The sequence below is a fragment of the Carassius carassius genome, chromosome 32 (assembly GCF_963082965.1).
Source record: "Carassius carassius chromosome 32, fCarCar2.1, whole genome shotgun sequence".
Classification (NCBI taxonomy): domain Eukaryota; kingdom Metazoa; phylum Chordata; class Actinopteri; order Cypriniformes; family Cyprinidae; genus Carassius; species Carassius carassius.
In genome coordinates, this window is record NC_081786.1 from 27,709,353 (window position 1) to 27,724,997 (window position 15,645).

Here is a 15,645-nt window from a genome sequence, read left to right on the forward strand (position 1 = left end):
TGTTTGCTGTGAAGGTCACAGATGTCCCTGTCAATCCTTTTAATCATTTCCAAATCCTCATTTGCCACTTTAGACCAAGCTCTGCAATATACAAAATTCTCATATACTTGTCATCAAAATCCAGATTACTGGTACTCCCAACATCACAGTTGCATGGTTTATCATATTTGGTATTTCTATCATTATTTCTAAAGCATGAAAACAGCTGACCGACCATTGCTGTAGTGACAGAAGTTGCATTTCTGTTTCCGATTTGTAAATTGTTTACAAATCAGCAGTTTAATTTATCTGCCTCTTGGCTTAGGCTTGTTGAGGACTGGGCTGAGAAAGTGCATTTTTGGGGCTTTACAGAGGTACAGGGTATAGATAAGACCAACGACGGGGATTGTTACAGCTTACTATAGGCTAATAATGTTATGGTAATTAGCTAACGCATGCTAGGATGAATTATTGAATGTGATGTTATAAATTCATACTGCTTTTGCCTTTTAATGATTGTAATTAGGGTTGGATATCATTTGGGTTTTTTACAATACTGGTGACAAATCTATACTTTTAAAACAGTACTGGTGCCTAAACAGCACCTGAAAATGACAATAAAAGTTGTTATTTATTGAAGAAACAAAAGAAAAACTTTCAGTTGAAAAGTATATTAAAATGTTGAAGTATATGGAAATGCATAAATATAATTAAATGCAAAAACGAAAAAATTCAAAAATGAAATTTATATAAATGCACACAATTTTGCGTTTTGCTATTTAAAATGTGATTTCTGAAACCTTATAAAATAATGCCAGCTTAATAAACTAGCCAAATGTGGTTAATCATGCAAATCGCAAGCAAAAACTGACAAGCATTTTATAATGCGGCAAGAGTGACAATTGCCTCAGAATATTAAAATGAAAGGTCAACTTCAGGGTGTTTTGTTCACGCTCTCAGAGAGACGCACACAAAAAAATACTTAAAACTTAAACATTGATGGTAGACTCCTGATATCTAGCCTGTGCTTCTTCTGACACGGGATAGCTCGTAGGGTCGATATCTCTATCACAGCACCATTTCACAAACACTCCCCATTTAGAACTGTACAGACACCTAGTTGAAAGTGCACAAGACTCAGTGAGCGTGTCAAGCACAAGGGAAGGCAGGTTGCTTAGCTTCTCTAGGACCCCTAAAGTAACCACACATGAAGGCTCTACAACTCCAGGCTGGGGTGCCATATCGTTCCTCTTGCTTGAGACACCATGTCCCTCCCAAGAGGAATTTGTCAAGGAGGAGCTACCAACACCAAGGTTGATCCAGCCAGTTTGGGTCAATGAGGATCACAGACGCTGTCCCCTGATTTTGCATGACACCAGAGGCCAAATCATATCCAGAGACATAAAGTCTGTATCCCCCATCAGTGAGCAGCGATGTTTTATTAACAAATTTGTGGAGGATCACGGGCAGATAATCAACTCCTCACCGTCGACCCATCCGAATGATGAGCTCGGAGCCCTCTCCCTGGGAAGTACGCCAAATACGCATACTATTCTTCTCACTTTATTATCTGCATGGCGAGCTTGTGAAGCATGTACATGAATTAGTTCATTCCTTAATGAATTAAGAAATAAATTAAAAGGTAAACATCGATGTTGATGTGTGAGGCACTTTGATTGGGAGTAAAAGAGGGTGAATATGTGAACGATTTAAAAACAAAAATATCATGCCTGTTTAATATGAACTAAATTAAGTTAAAGAAATAAGTAACAATAAAAATATACATTTTAATCAATAAATTCAAAAATCAATGTTGCGGTGACGCACTTTATGTGGAAGTAAAGGGAGGCCTATTTTTGAACTTTAAAATCAGAAATGTCTTCTGGTTAAAATAAAACCAAACCAAATAAAATGAAATAAATATTGTGGTCAGGCACTTTAAATTGAGGTAATTTGTGGTGAATTTAGTTATTTAAAAACATAAATTTCAAACCTGGTTAAATTTAATTAAACTAATAAAATAAAAATTTATTAATGAATAAGATTAACATGGATAAATCAAATCAATATTGCTGAGGCACCTTGAGTGAAAGTAAATGGGGATGAATTTAATTATTTAAAAACAGAAAGGACATGCCTATTTCCTAAAATTAATAAATAATCGCTCACAGGTTAAAGGTTTTTTTTTTTTTTTTTTTTGAACTGATTTAAAAACCTTGTCCTGTTTCCAAGTAATGAAAAAGTAAAAATTTGTAAAAAGACATGACATGATTTAAATAGTTTACTTGCAAATCATTTGATCATACACCAACATCAGAGAAACATGAACATGAGAATGTGTTTTTTGTTAATTTATTGGAAATTAACTTTAAATCTAAGAGGGTACATCTCCTGTGTAGTTTACCACTAACGGGTTCGGATGACAATCAAATTTGTGAAGCTCCGTCTCAAGATGAAGAGAAGAGCGTCATTTCCAAAAGAACACGGGGCGCTCAAGAGTTTGTAGTAGAGAGAGAAAAGGCCTGTCTATCGCCTCCTGCAGGAGAAAGGAAGAATGACGAGGCTGAGCTGTCCTTTGTCACACCGCAAGCAGAAAGACGGCACAGAGAAGGACAAAACACACAAAAAACAAGGAGCAGCAAATCCGTTTAGAAGTGTAAAGGAACTAGAATGGAAGCTGAGCCTTGGACAAGCGTGTTAGCTGAAGGAAAAGCAAAAGCTTACAGCACCTGGTATTCCCAGGCGGTCTCCCATCCAAGTACTAACCAGGCCCGACCCTGCTTAGCTTCCGAGATCGGGCGTGTTCAGGGTGGTATGGCCGTAAGCGAGTACAACACTCAAGAGCGAACTATTTAAAGAAGATACACCGAGGCCAAAGAGAAACAGACCCTTTTCCACTCAAGTGTTTTTAAGTCTTTTAAAAGTCTTTTCTATTTTTTCACGCTTCCATCAAACATACAGTGCAGCATTTCTGCAATAACATCGATTAACTAGAGAAAAACAACCATTGGAAGTGGGGGTGCTGCAGTTGATGTGATTTGATATTTGAAAAGGGAGGGGAAAAAGTTCGCCAAAAGGCAGATTCGAACCCTTATCGATCGCGTCAAAGGGAATAGAATAACAAACGCTGTATCATCTACTCTACAGAATGTGAAGATAAACAGATGCCATTTGTAATCTTGACTAGCACAATCACAATCCAGGTAGGCTACTCGCAATTTTTTAGTGTAAAATAGATGCCGATTTCACCCCCAACAGTTAAACAGTTGCCCCCCCCCCCCCCCCAAAAAAAAATCAGGGGGTGATATTTAGACAGATTAAACCCCTAGTCATTCACAATGAAAAAAGAAGAAGAAAAAAAAACAGCAACAAAACTCATACTACACCATTGGTGAGCAAAAGATAAAGAAAAGACTGAAAAACTCACTCGTACCGAGAGAGACTGACATAGAGATAGATTCATTAATTAACATCTCTTCATGCGACCATAGTCACGTGCCTAGAATGCTTTGAATAAATCCCGCCGCTCTCCTAACATTTTGTACAAATCGATAGAACACCGCTGTATGTGACGTCACAGTTCGGAATTAGAATGTTCAGAATCTGCTTTTACAACTCGGTCTGCTCGTCTGCATTCTGCTCGACTGCAAGTTTCGCTCTGATGTACAAATATTCTCTCTGCTTCATTGAACTCTTAATTCAGTATTGAATATATTAAGTTTATAAGTCTGTCTGCAAGACTTTGCCCAGTTATCTAGACTCCAGGAGATTCAGCTGGTTCCCCAAAACAAAACCATGCTGATCACTGCCAGTCTGGTGATGTTATGGTGGTACTCCACCAGGGTGAAAAAGAAATCACCAAATACAGTGAAAGAGGAGGACACCAAACAAGTACAGATCACCAGAAAGACAACCAAGAGACAACTGGAGTGGCCAGTTGTCACAGAAGGTAAGCAAATTGTTGTGTCATCTCTCTACATCTGAGCATACAATTCATTCCTGGTGTCTGGTGCCTTTTGGGTATCATAAAATGTAGAAAATCAGAAACTGAAATATATAATATTTAAGTATTTTTTGAAAATCGGTTTGAAATGTGAGATTAAAAATCTTCACCCTTTTAGGAACCTATTAACGACAGTAAAAAAAATAAAAAAAAAAAAAAAAAAACATTCTTATCTGGTGATAATTTCATCGTTTTCTTTTCAGATACAATTCTATAAGCAATTTGCTTACTTTTTATACTATCGATGCTCCAAAAAAAACTTTAATTGACTGAATTATTATTATTATTTATTTATTTATTTTTTGCTAACAATGTGGACAAAAAATATATCTTTTTCTACTTACTTTTTAAATATATATATATATATATATATATATATATATATATATATATATATATTCCATAATAGAGTGGGCATATTGAGATTGACCATATCAGATAAAATTAACAAAAAAATATTTCACTAACATTATCAAGTTGTTTTCCATCCAAAGAAGTGATGTCAGCTTTATGATTTAACTGTCATTTCATTTTGCCAGCTTAAATTTGAAGGCAAAGTAGCCAACATAACAGAGTACACAATAACTTGAGGGTCACACTAAAAACTGTTAATATAATTTTTTACAAATCTATGCATAGAGAAGTATTACATATAGAAGTATTAAGTATAAAAGTATTAAACAAGTTTCAACATTTTAATAACAGTTACTATTAGTGTTGTCACGGTACCAAAATTTCAGTATTCGGTACCGATACCAGTGAAAATCCACGGTTCTCGGTACCAATTTCGGTACCAGAGCAAAACACAAAAATATGCTGATTAAAAAAAAAATAACTTTTTATCACTAAAAATAAAACCAATGCCATTCTTTATACTTATTTACAATTGTGTTTAAAGTTCTTCTACAAGTAATATAATTATGAAAAACAGTAAACAAGTTTCATCCAAATTTAATTTGTCTTTTAATTTATGAAATTTAAACACATTTTATTTTTTGGTAAATAAAGGGGATTTTCTATTAAAATTAAAACATGGAAGAAATATTGTGTGATTAATTTTTAATTAACAGTAGTAGCAGTATCACATACATTTTACAAAATAATAGTAATATTTCTAGCACAATGCCTTTATGTAAAAATTAATTTGTAATGAATGCATTGTCGTTTATCTGAACATAAGACTGGTGGTGATGATCTTCTGCTTGTTCGAAAATATGAATAATTCTAAATGAACTACATTATTTTGACAGGAGAAGACAACAAAGAATATAGTTTACATGTAGCATGTCGATTCAGCGTGGTAAGACTCTCGCTCTCTCTCTCTTTGCATGTGTGAGAAACAGAGCTATCAGCAAAGCGACGGCGAGTCGTGCTCCTTCACACAAAGCGTACAGTTCGGCAAATACCATAGACAGTAAAAGAGGCAAATACAGGTGTACTGTGCGTCCATTGAGATGAATTGAAAAGTACAGATCGCTTGATGGAGAGAGAACTCTGAAGCGCTCAGTCAGTGTTCAGCGAGTGAAAATATATCTGCGCCAATCTTATAATAGCCTCGAACACACACACACTGGCGAGTAAAATCTAAGAATTTATTAGCCAATGGCTAACAATAGACATAATTTACTCGCCCTGAGTAAAATTTATTCACATATACGAGTGATTTACTCGCAATGTAGAGGCTGTTTTGACGGTTTTCCATGAATACCTTTAAATTGACACTGGGTTTACTCAAATGAAACGGTAAAATGCTTGTGAAGTGACAGTTCTGGTGATGTTGTATGTCCTCATTATTGCAAGCGTCATTCGCTTCAGTCTATGTAGCAAACAAACCATTCATTCATTCACACAGAGACATGCGCGCAGAACATGCAGGATGCAGATTTCAACCAACTTTTGCGACTTAACATTTACAGATACTGGTCCATATGGAGATTTGATTTGATAAATTTTTGACTGTCCATATTAAAATGTAAGTTTCATTTTCATGACTGGATTTTGAGATTCTGTCTGCGTTTTCTGCTTCGCGGAAATCATAGCGCTGTATGCATCCAGAACCTGGTTTGAACGGGTCCTCGGTACCACCGGTACTTACAGAAACCTGGTACCGTGACATTTTCATTTTTTTAGTACCGACTTGGTACCGAAGTACCGGGTCTTTTGACAACACTAGTTACTATTATTCTGATAACAATAAAAGTAGATCTAATACCGTAACAGTTTCTACCCTCTTCTTCTTTTGAAACAGGATCTGAGATTGCCACTACCTCTGCAGCTGACACTGTCCCGGAGACGGACAGTGCTCCTGAGATTGACACTGTCCCTGAGACGAGCAGTGCTCCTGAGACAATCATCGTCCCTGAGACGGACAAAGTGCCTGAGACCTTCATCGTCCCTGAGACGGACAGTGCACCTGAGACTAACACTGTCCCTGAGACCATTGTCGTCCCTGAAATGGACAGTGTGCCTGAGACTGTCATCGTCCTTGAGACAGACAGTGCGCTTGAGACCATCATCATCCCTGAGAAGGACAATGCACCTGAGAAAATCATCGTCCCTGAGATGGACAGTGCACCTGAGACTTTCATTGTTCCTAAAATGGACAGTGCACCTGAGACTAACACTGTCCCTGTGACGTACAGTTCACCTGAAACTAACACTTTCCCTGTGACGTACAGTTCACTTGAGACTAACACTGTCCCTGTGACGTACAGTTCACCTGAGACTAACACTGTCCCTGTGACGTACAGTTCACCTGAAACTAACACTTTCCCTGTGACGTACAGTTCACCTGAAACTAACACTTTCCCTGTGACGTACAGTTCACTTGAGACTAACACTGTCCCTGTGACGTACAGTTCACCTGAGACTAACACTTTCCCTGTGACGTACAGTTCACTTGAGACTAACACTGTCCCTGTGACGTACAGTTCACCTGAAACTAACACTTTCCCTGTGACGTACAGTTCACTTGAGACTAACACTGTCCCTGTGACGTACAGTTCACCTGAAACTAACACTTTCCCTGTGACGTACAGTTCACCTGAGACTAACACTTTCCCTGTGACGTACAGTTCACCTGAGACTAACACTGTCCCTGTGACGGACAGTGCACCTAAGACTAACACTGTCCCTGTGACGTACAGTTCACGTGAGACCTTCATCATTCCTGAAATGGACAGCGCACCTGAGACTTACAGTGTCCCTATGATGGACAATGAGCCTGAGATCATCATCATCCCTGAAATGGAAAGTGCACCTGTGACCTTCATCAATCCTGAAATGGACAGTGCACCTGAGACTTACACTGTCCCTGTGACGGACGTTGCACTTGAGACCATCTTCGTCCCTGAGACGTACAGCATGCCTGAGAACGTGATTGTCCTTGAGACTGAAAATGCCTCAGAGATAACACTGCCCTTGAGATTGACACTGCCTCTAAGACTTTCACGGTCTATCGGACTCAAACAAACTCTGAGACTGACACTTCCTATGAGACTGGCCCTGCGTCTGAGAATGACACTTCCACTAAAAGTGACACTGCCTGTCAGACTAACACTGCCTCTCAGATTAAGTCTGTTTCTCAAATTGAGACTGCCTCACAGACCGGCACTACATCTCAGACTGAAAGTACATTTCAAACATACAGTTCGTCTCAGACTGGCACTGCCTCAAAGACAACACTGCCTCTTTACTTCCAGTGCATCAGAGCCTACCACTGCAACTGAGACTGACACTGCCTCGAAGACTGCCCTTGAATATAACGAAGGTGCCAGGGGCTCTGAGACTGACACTGACACTGACACTACCTCAGAGACTCACACGACCTCTGAAGCTTCCACTGTCTCTGAGTCTGACTTTGAATATCAGTTGGCCACTGCCTCTGAACTGCCAATGGATCTTATCCAGATACTGCTTCTCAGACATCCACTGTCTCTGAGACTGACGCTCCCTGAAGACCTGAGCCCCCTTTAACTTACAGAATCATATTTTTATATGGTGCAATAAAAATATAAATAAATAACCTTTAATATTTCTGTAATATTCTTAAAGGAAGAGAACTCATGCCACAGTAGAGTCCATAATAGGAGCAATGCTAAATGCAATACCAATGTCTGAAATCATTCCACATTAAAAGGCAATGTTGTCTTATTTCACTTATTTTCTTTAAAAAAACAACAACTGTACAATTAGGTTAGCATTCCAACTGTTTGATGCTAACACCTGGCAAGCTAAGTACACTGTTAAATAACATATTAACATATTAATTATATGGTATTCAATGATGTTATCAATATTTATATAGCACAGTGCAGTATTAACTATTAACTATTAGTAGATTCCATGTCAACGTTGTAGCAAATTAGCTCAAAGAGCAGAATCAATATTAAAATCAACTAATCTGTTGATTAATCTAAGAAATATTATTTTTGTCACCACAGAAAATAGTGCATGAAGGTCGGTTTGTTAAAGGGACTTCAACTGTGAATTCAGATGTACTACTCTTTACACATAATGTTTTTCACCTAATATAATAGATAAGTACTGTATGTGATCTCAGACGCAGCCTGTATTTTGAATTAATTGATTAACTAAATGATGCAGTTATTCACTCATAAAGATGGTTGTTTTTCTGATTGACTCAGTATTTTTAATCAATTTGTTTACTACATTTTTAAATTATTCACTCATAAATACAGTGGTTGCATTCAAATATTCCAGCTTCCTTACTATATCGTGGGCAAAAATAATAATAATACTAATAATAATAATAATAATAGTATATAAAAACAGTGGTATGTCTACATAGAGGTATGCATAAATAATACACAATTATTATCAAAAGAAGTACTTATTCAGAGAGTATCAATTTTTTGAAGCAACCAGTAAATGTATTCTTTCCTGAATAAAACCATGGTATAATTAATCTGTTGACAGAAGGGTTTAGTGATTAATTTCACTCATAAAGACTGTCATTTCATACCTGAATGAATCAGTGTTTGAAGGAATTGGTTGACTAAATGATTCAGTGATTCACTCATAAAGACAGTCACTTGGTGCCATCCACTGGTGTTAGACAGATATGCAGTATATTTGTATGTAATTGCCAATTACAATTAACATTTCAGCCTGAAATGTTAATTGTAATTGGCAATTACATACAAATATTATATAACATTAATTGTGTGAGAAAAAGTGGCAGAAGGTGAAAAGAACAATGTTCAGAGCGAAAAATGTTTTCTTTCTTTCTCACAGTTATTGTTCGTATACCTAAAAATCTAATTTAACATCTCTGTCTTTCTCTCTGCACTTTAAATCTACATCGACGTAAAGTTGTTCTTCTCAACATAAATTTTCTTTGTACATTTGATTTACCCCTTTAATATCCTCTCTCATTTTGCATTGCTGTAAAAGTTTAATGTTGTTTGTTTGGCAAAAGTTTTAGTTCTAAACAGTTTCTGAAGGCAGAGGTTAACCTCAGCTATATCAGAGCCTTGAGCCCTGTTATAAATACATTAATCAAAAATATGACTTACATGGTTGCACAGTACAAAAGTTTTTATTAAACTAAAACACAAACACATAACAGTCTAAACAAACAGAACACACTCACACATACACAGGTTAACTGGAAGGTGAAAGTAAGAGTGAATGAACAAAACAGACTTAAACAAGGGAAGAAAGATCAGAAAAAGCCCACATACACTGACCCTCAGGCCCATAGACCCTCCTCTCAAAATAAATCAGGACAGAAGTGGTCAAAAGTGTACGGAAGGCGTGAATGGGAATGTGTACATTTATGAATGTAAAATGGGCTAAGAAATAGCAATACATTTATAAGAAATTTAAAGTGAGAAGGTTCTAGATTCAATGAGTAACCAAAAACAAACAAAAAACCAAAAAAAAAAAAAAACACATAAATAGACATAAATAATAATAATTCTTTACATTTATATAGCTTTACATTGTCAGGGGTATCTCCTCATCCACCACCAGTGTGCAGCATCCACCTGGATGATGCGACGGCAGCCATAGTGCGCCAGAACGCCCACCACACACCAGCTTACTGGTGGAGAGGAGACAGAGTGATGAAGCCAATCAGCGTGTTGGAAAGGCCGAGTCATGTGCGCATGCGCTATTTACTGTCAGTCATCGTCAGCAGAGAGCGGGACTGTATGAGCGGGACTGTACAAGCAAGACTGTGTGTGCAAAGTGTGTCAATAAATATATGTAAGTTGACTGTTCACCTAGTTTGGTGATCAATATTTGTTAAGGAGCTGTAAAGCCTTGATGTCATACTTTCATAAAGTGATGCATGTTCAAGAGAGATGAATCCGTTAATCGCGTGAGGTTGAGAGTTCGTGAATGTGCCGTTTTATGTTCGATATTACTTGCAATTTATAATATTTATATTGCACCCAGTGTTTGATTTGTACATATGTATGTGTGACCGTTACATTAGTATTTGAAACTATTGTTATTTCGAGTTAAGGGTGCGATCTTTATGATTATGTGCCGTTCATTTAAATTACCTCAGATTTAGTTTCGGTTTTGTATGTTTATGCCATTTCTGACCACCGGGTGGCGGTGTTGCATATTCTCGTTGCTTGCATATTGATTTCTTTATTTAATATAGAATCGAACCTGATAATTCTTTATTTGAGAAATGTAGTTTTGGAAGTAATGTTTGTATAATAATACTAGAGACATTTGTTAATATATATCTTTATTTCTTTCCCTTTGTAGACCATAAACACACACATCTAAATACTTTAAGCAACCTGTGTACTGCTGTTCTGTGCATAGCCAAAACTGTCAACAATAAACCTCCTTTGCATCGAACTGATCGAATCCATTGTGTTCTGAACGACACCCCATTGAGGAAAGCTAGAAATAATAAATCCTCACCTATTACAGTCCAATACTTCTATCGAACAAATGGTCCTTCGAGCCGGAGCTGATAACACCCATCTAATCACACCAATTGCACCTGTCCGAATTGGTCCACTTGGGGGTCCGGCCGCCATAAAGACAAGGCTAGGATGGACACTGCAGGGACCAGCCAAGATCTTGGAGACCAAGTTGCAGCCACAGCAGTGCCTTTTCCTGTCTCTCACCCCTGCGGAACTAGAACTCAAAAGAGATGTTGAAAGGCTATGGCAACTTGATGTTTTGCCTTTCCGTTGTGAAAAGCAGGTGACAAGGTCTAGGGAGGACCAGGATGCCATTAACCTCTTAGAGACCAGGACAACTCCCATGGAGGTGAATGGAATATTACGTTACGCGACACCCTTGTTGCGCAGAAAGGCTTCACCCTCCTTTAGTGCTCCGAAAGAGGCTGTGGTTCCAAGTCTCCGGAGTATGGAACGACGACTAACCCAAAATCCAGAGAAAGCAGCCGTGTACAATGCTGAAATTGAAAAGCTGGAACTGAATGGAGCAGTTACCAAACTCTCAGCTGCTGCAAGCACTATGGCAGGGGAGACCTGGTATATCCCGCACCACTTAGTCAGCCACAATGATAAGGACCGTATTGTGTTCAATTGTGCTCTTTCCAATATAAAGGACTGAACCTCAATGATTCCTTGATGCCTGGTCCAACCTTGAGCCCTTCTCTGTTAGGTGTTCTACTTCGTTTCAGAGAGCATTGTGTTGCTATCAGCGGTGATATACGTGGAATGTTCCACCAAGTTCTGCTCTTACCTGAGGACAAACCCCTCCTGCGCTTTCTCTGGCGTGGCATGAGACGCGGCGATCCCCCTGACGTCTATGAATGGCAGGTGCTGCCGTTCGGACCCACGTGCAGTCCATGCTGTGCATCCTTCGCCCTCCAAAGACATGTCTCATCGCACAGCACAGCGGATGAAGATGTGAGACATTCTGTGGAATGCTGCTTTTATGTGGATAACTGTCTACAGAGCTTCCCATCTGCTCAAGAGGCACGGCAGTTACTAGACAAACTTCGTAAGCTGCTAGCGTCCGGAGGGTTTGATATCCTTCAATGGGCCAGCAACGTGCAAGAAGTCGTCAGTCACTTGCCACCAGAAGCCAGATCTCCCAAACTAGAGTTGTGGCTTTCACAGAATAAAGAAGACCCACGTGAATCCACCTTGGGACTGAATTGGCACTGTGAGTCGGACCACCTAGGATTTAAGCATAGACCTGTTACTTACAGTGCTCTGACGATGCGGAACATATATCGTGTGTTAGCAAGTCAGTATGACCCCCTTGGTGTCATTCTTCCTTTCACCACACGAGCCAAGGTGATTGTTCAACAGCTCTGGATTAAGAAAAGGAACTGGGATGATCCACAACTTCCCGATGATCTTCAGCAGGCATGGAGGGTGTGGGAAGCTGATCTTCAATGCTTACCTCTTGTAGTACTCCCTAGGTGCTACATTCCATCCAGCATGGACAACTCAGAGGTCACTCAGGAAATCCATATCTTCACTGATGCTTCTGAGAAGGCTTATGGGGCAGTCGCTTACCTTCGCTCAGAAGATCCATGCGGGAAGGTACACCTTTCATTCCTCATGGCCCGATCACGTGTTGCCCCACGTAAGCAGTGCTCAATTCCTAGACTGGAGCTGTGTGCTGCTCTAATAGGAGCGCAGATGGCCAAGCTGGCTGAAAATGAGCTCACCTTGAAGATCCAGAAGGTCACTTTCTGGACAGATTCAACAACTGTCCTCCACTGGTTACATTCCGAATCCTGCCGCTTCAAGGTGTTTGTGGGCACTAGGGTGGCAGAGATTCAAGAATTGACTGACCTTAAAGGGTGGAATTACATTGACTCTGTTAGGAACCCTGCGGATGATCTTACCCGTGGTAAGAGCCTTAAGGACCTTATTGAACCCAATCGTTGGATCCAAGGGCCAAAATTCCTCCTCCAACCTCAGAGTTCTTGGTCAGCACCACCAGTTGTGCACAGCTTAGTGCCTGATGATGCTACGGAATTAAAGCGAAGTGCCTTCTGTGGCGTGGTTAACTCAGCAGCAGTGACAGCAGATGGCAGCAAGTTTAGTAGCTGGAAAGACTTGGTCGAAGCAGTAGCACAGGAGTTGCACGGGGCGGCAGAACAAAGTGGCTCCCCTCCAGCCAGTGCTTACCAAAAGGCAGAACTGACCGCACTGAGACAGGTCCAGATGGATAGTTTTCATGAAGATTACCATTTGTTGAAGAGTGGTAAACCTGTTCGTTCTAGCAGCCGTTTACTTTGTCTCTCCCCAGAGTTCGACAGAATCGGTGAGGTAATACGGGTTGGAGGACGATTAAGGCGGGTGGAAGGATTAGACCCAAGCACAGTTCACCCTATTGTGTTGGATTCCAGTCACCCTAACACTCAGCTACTCATAAAGGAATATGATGCTCGCCTTTGCCATCCAGGACCAGAGCGAGTGTTTGCGGAGCTCCGTCGAAATGTGTGGATACTGAAAGGGAGAGAAGCAGTGAGAAAGCACCAGCGAACATGTCTTGAATGCTGTAAATGGAGGTCGAAGCCAGCCTCCCAGAAGATGGTTGATCTCCCTCCACCACGACTTCGGTTGTTCAAGCCTGCTTTTCATTCAACCGGAATGGACTGCTTTGGACCTCTTCTGGTCAAAATAGGTCGTCGGACGGAGAAGCGGTGGGGACTTTTATTTAAGTGCTTGACCACCCGGGCGGTGCACCTTGAGGTGCTGACATCTATAGATAGTGATGCCTTTCTCATGGCACTACGTCGGTTTATAGGTCGCCGTGGAAAACCTGCAGAGTTATACTCGGACCAAGGCACCAACTTCCGAGGTGGTGAGAGAGAGCTTAGAGAAGCCTTCAGTCAGCTCAGTGGTGATCTGCAACAGCAGCTAGCGAAGCAACAAATTAGCTTTCGTTTCAATCCTCCAGCTGCTCCACACTTTGGAGGGGTGTGGGAACGTGAGATTCGTTCAGTAAAGGCTGCACTTTATACAACCCTGGGCTCAGAATCAGTAACCGAAGAAGTGCTTCAAACTGTCCTCATAGAGATTGAGGCCATCCTCAACTCCAAACCTCTTGGTTACGTTTCAGCAGACATTGCTGATGCAGATCCGATCACCCCGAACTGCCTTCTAATGGGGCGGCCGGATGGGTCCCTACCCCAAGTCATATATCCAGTGTCTGAGCTCCTAGGAAGACGGAGATGGAGGCATTCCCAAGTATTGTCTGACAGATTCTGGACGGCCTTCATAAAGTATTACTTACCTGACATGCAGGCCAGGGGAAAGTGGCAGAATCCATCAGTAGACATCAAACCCGGGACAGTTGTCATGCTTGTTGACCCTCAGTTACCCCGTTCATTGTGGCAGATCGGGAGAGTGCTTAATGTCTTTCCGGGGGTTGATAATCGAGTTCGAACGGTCGAGGTGCAGATTAAGGACAAAGTCTACACAAGACCCATCGCTCGACTGATTGTTCTTCCGGAGATCCGAGATTAAGTTGATAAAAGCCACACTAGTGACTAACGGTAGTCCCTATAGTGTCGGCCTTTCAATGGAGCAAATTTGTAACCAAATTTGGGGGCGGCTGTGTTGGAAAGGCCGAGTCATGTGCGCATGCGCTATTTACTGTCAGTCATCGTCAGCAGAGAGCGGGACTGTATGAGCGGGACTGTACAAGCAAGACTGTGTGTGCAAAGTGTGTCAATAAATATATGTAAGTTGACTGTTCACCTAGTTTGGTGATCAATATTTGTTAAGGAGCTGTAAAGCCTTGATGTCATACTTTCATAAAGTGATGCATGTTCAAGAGAGATGAATCCGTTAATCGCGTGAGGTTGAGAGTTCGTGAATGTGCCGTTTTATGTTCGATATTACTTGCAATTTATAATATTTATATTGCACCCAGTGTTTGATTTGTACATATGTATGTGTGACCGTTACATTAGTATTTGAAACTATTGTTATTTCGAGTTAAGGGTGCGATCTTTATGATTATGTGCCGTTCATTTAAATTACCTCAGATTTAGTTTCGGTTTTGTATGTTTATGCCATTTCTGACCACCGGGTGGCGGTGTTGCATATTCTCGTTGCTTGCATATTGATTTCTTTATTTAATATAGAATCGAACCTGATAATTCTTTATTTGAGAAATGTAGTTTTGGAAGTAATGTTTGTATAATAATACTAGAGACATTTGTTAATATATATCTTTATTTCTTTCCCTTTGTAGACCATAAACACACACATCTAAATACTTTAAGCAACCTGTGTACTGCTGTTCTGTGCATAGCCAAAACTGTCAACAATAAACCTCCTTTGCATCGAACTGATCGAATCCATTGTGTTCTGAACGACACCCCATTGAGGAAAGCTAGAAATAATAAATCCTCACCTATTACAGTCCAATACTTCTATCGAACACAGCGGATATGGGGATTGTTAGGACGCCATGATGGTCAGAGGCTAATGGGCGAATTTAGCCAGGATGCCAAGGTCACACCTCTACTCTTTTTCGAAAGGCTTCCTGGGATTTTTAATGACCACAGAGAGTCAGGACCTCGGTTTAACGTCTCATCTGAAAGACGGTGCTTGTTGACAGTATAGTGTCCCCATCACTACACTGGGGCGCTAGGACCCACACAGACCACAGGGTGAGCGCCCCCTGCTGGCCTCACTAGCACCTCTTCCAGCAGCAAACTATAGTTT

At 40.3% G+C, this 15,645-nt stretch overlaps 1 protein-coding gene and 1 pseudogene across 1 annotated transcript in view; both read right to left on the bottom strand.

The window, feature by feature from the left end:
• Nucleotides 1-15,645, bottom strand: part of LOC132113067 (collagen alpha-1(XII) chain-like) — a 171,910-nt gene that overhangs the window by 109,525 nt on the left and 46,740 nt on the right. The gene's annotated exons all lie outside the window — the stretch shown is intronic.
• On the bottom strand, nt 2,697-2,805 carry LOC132113424 (5S ribosomal RNA; annotated as a pseudogene).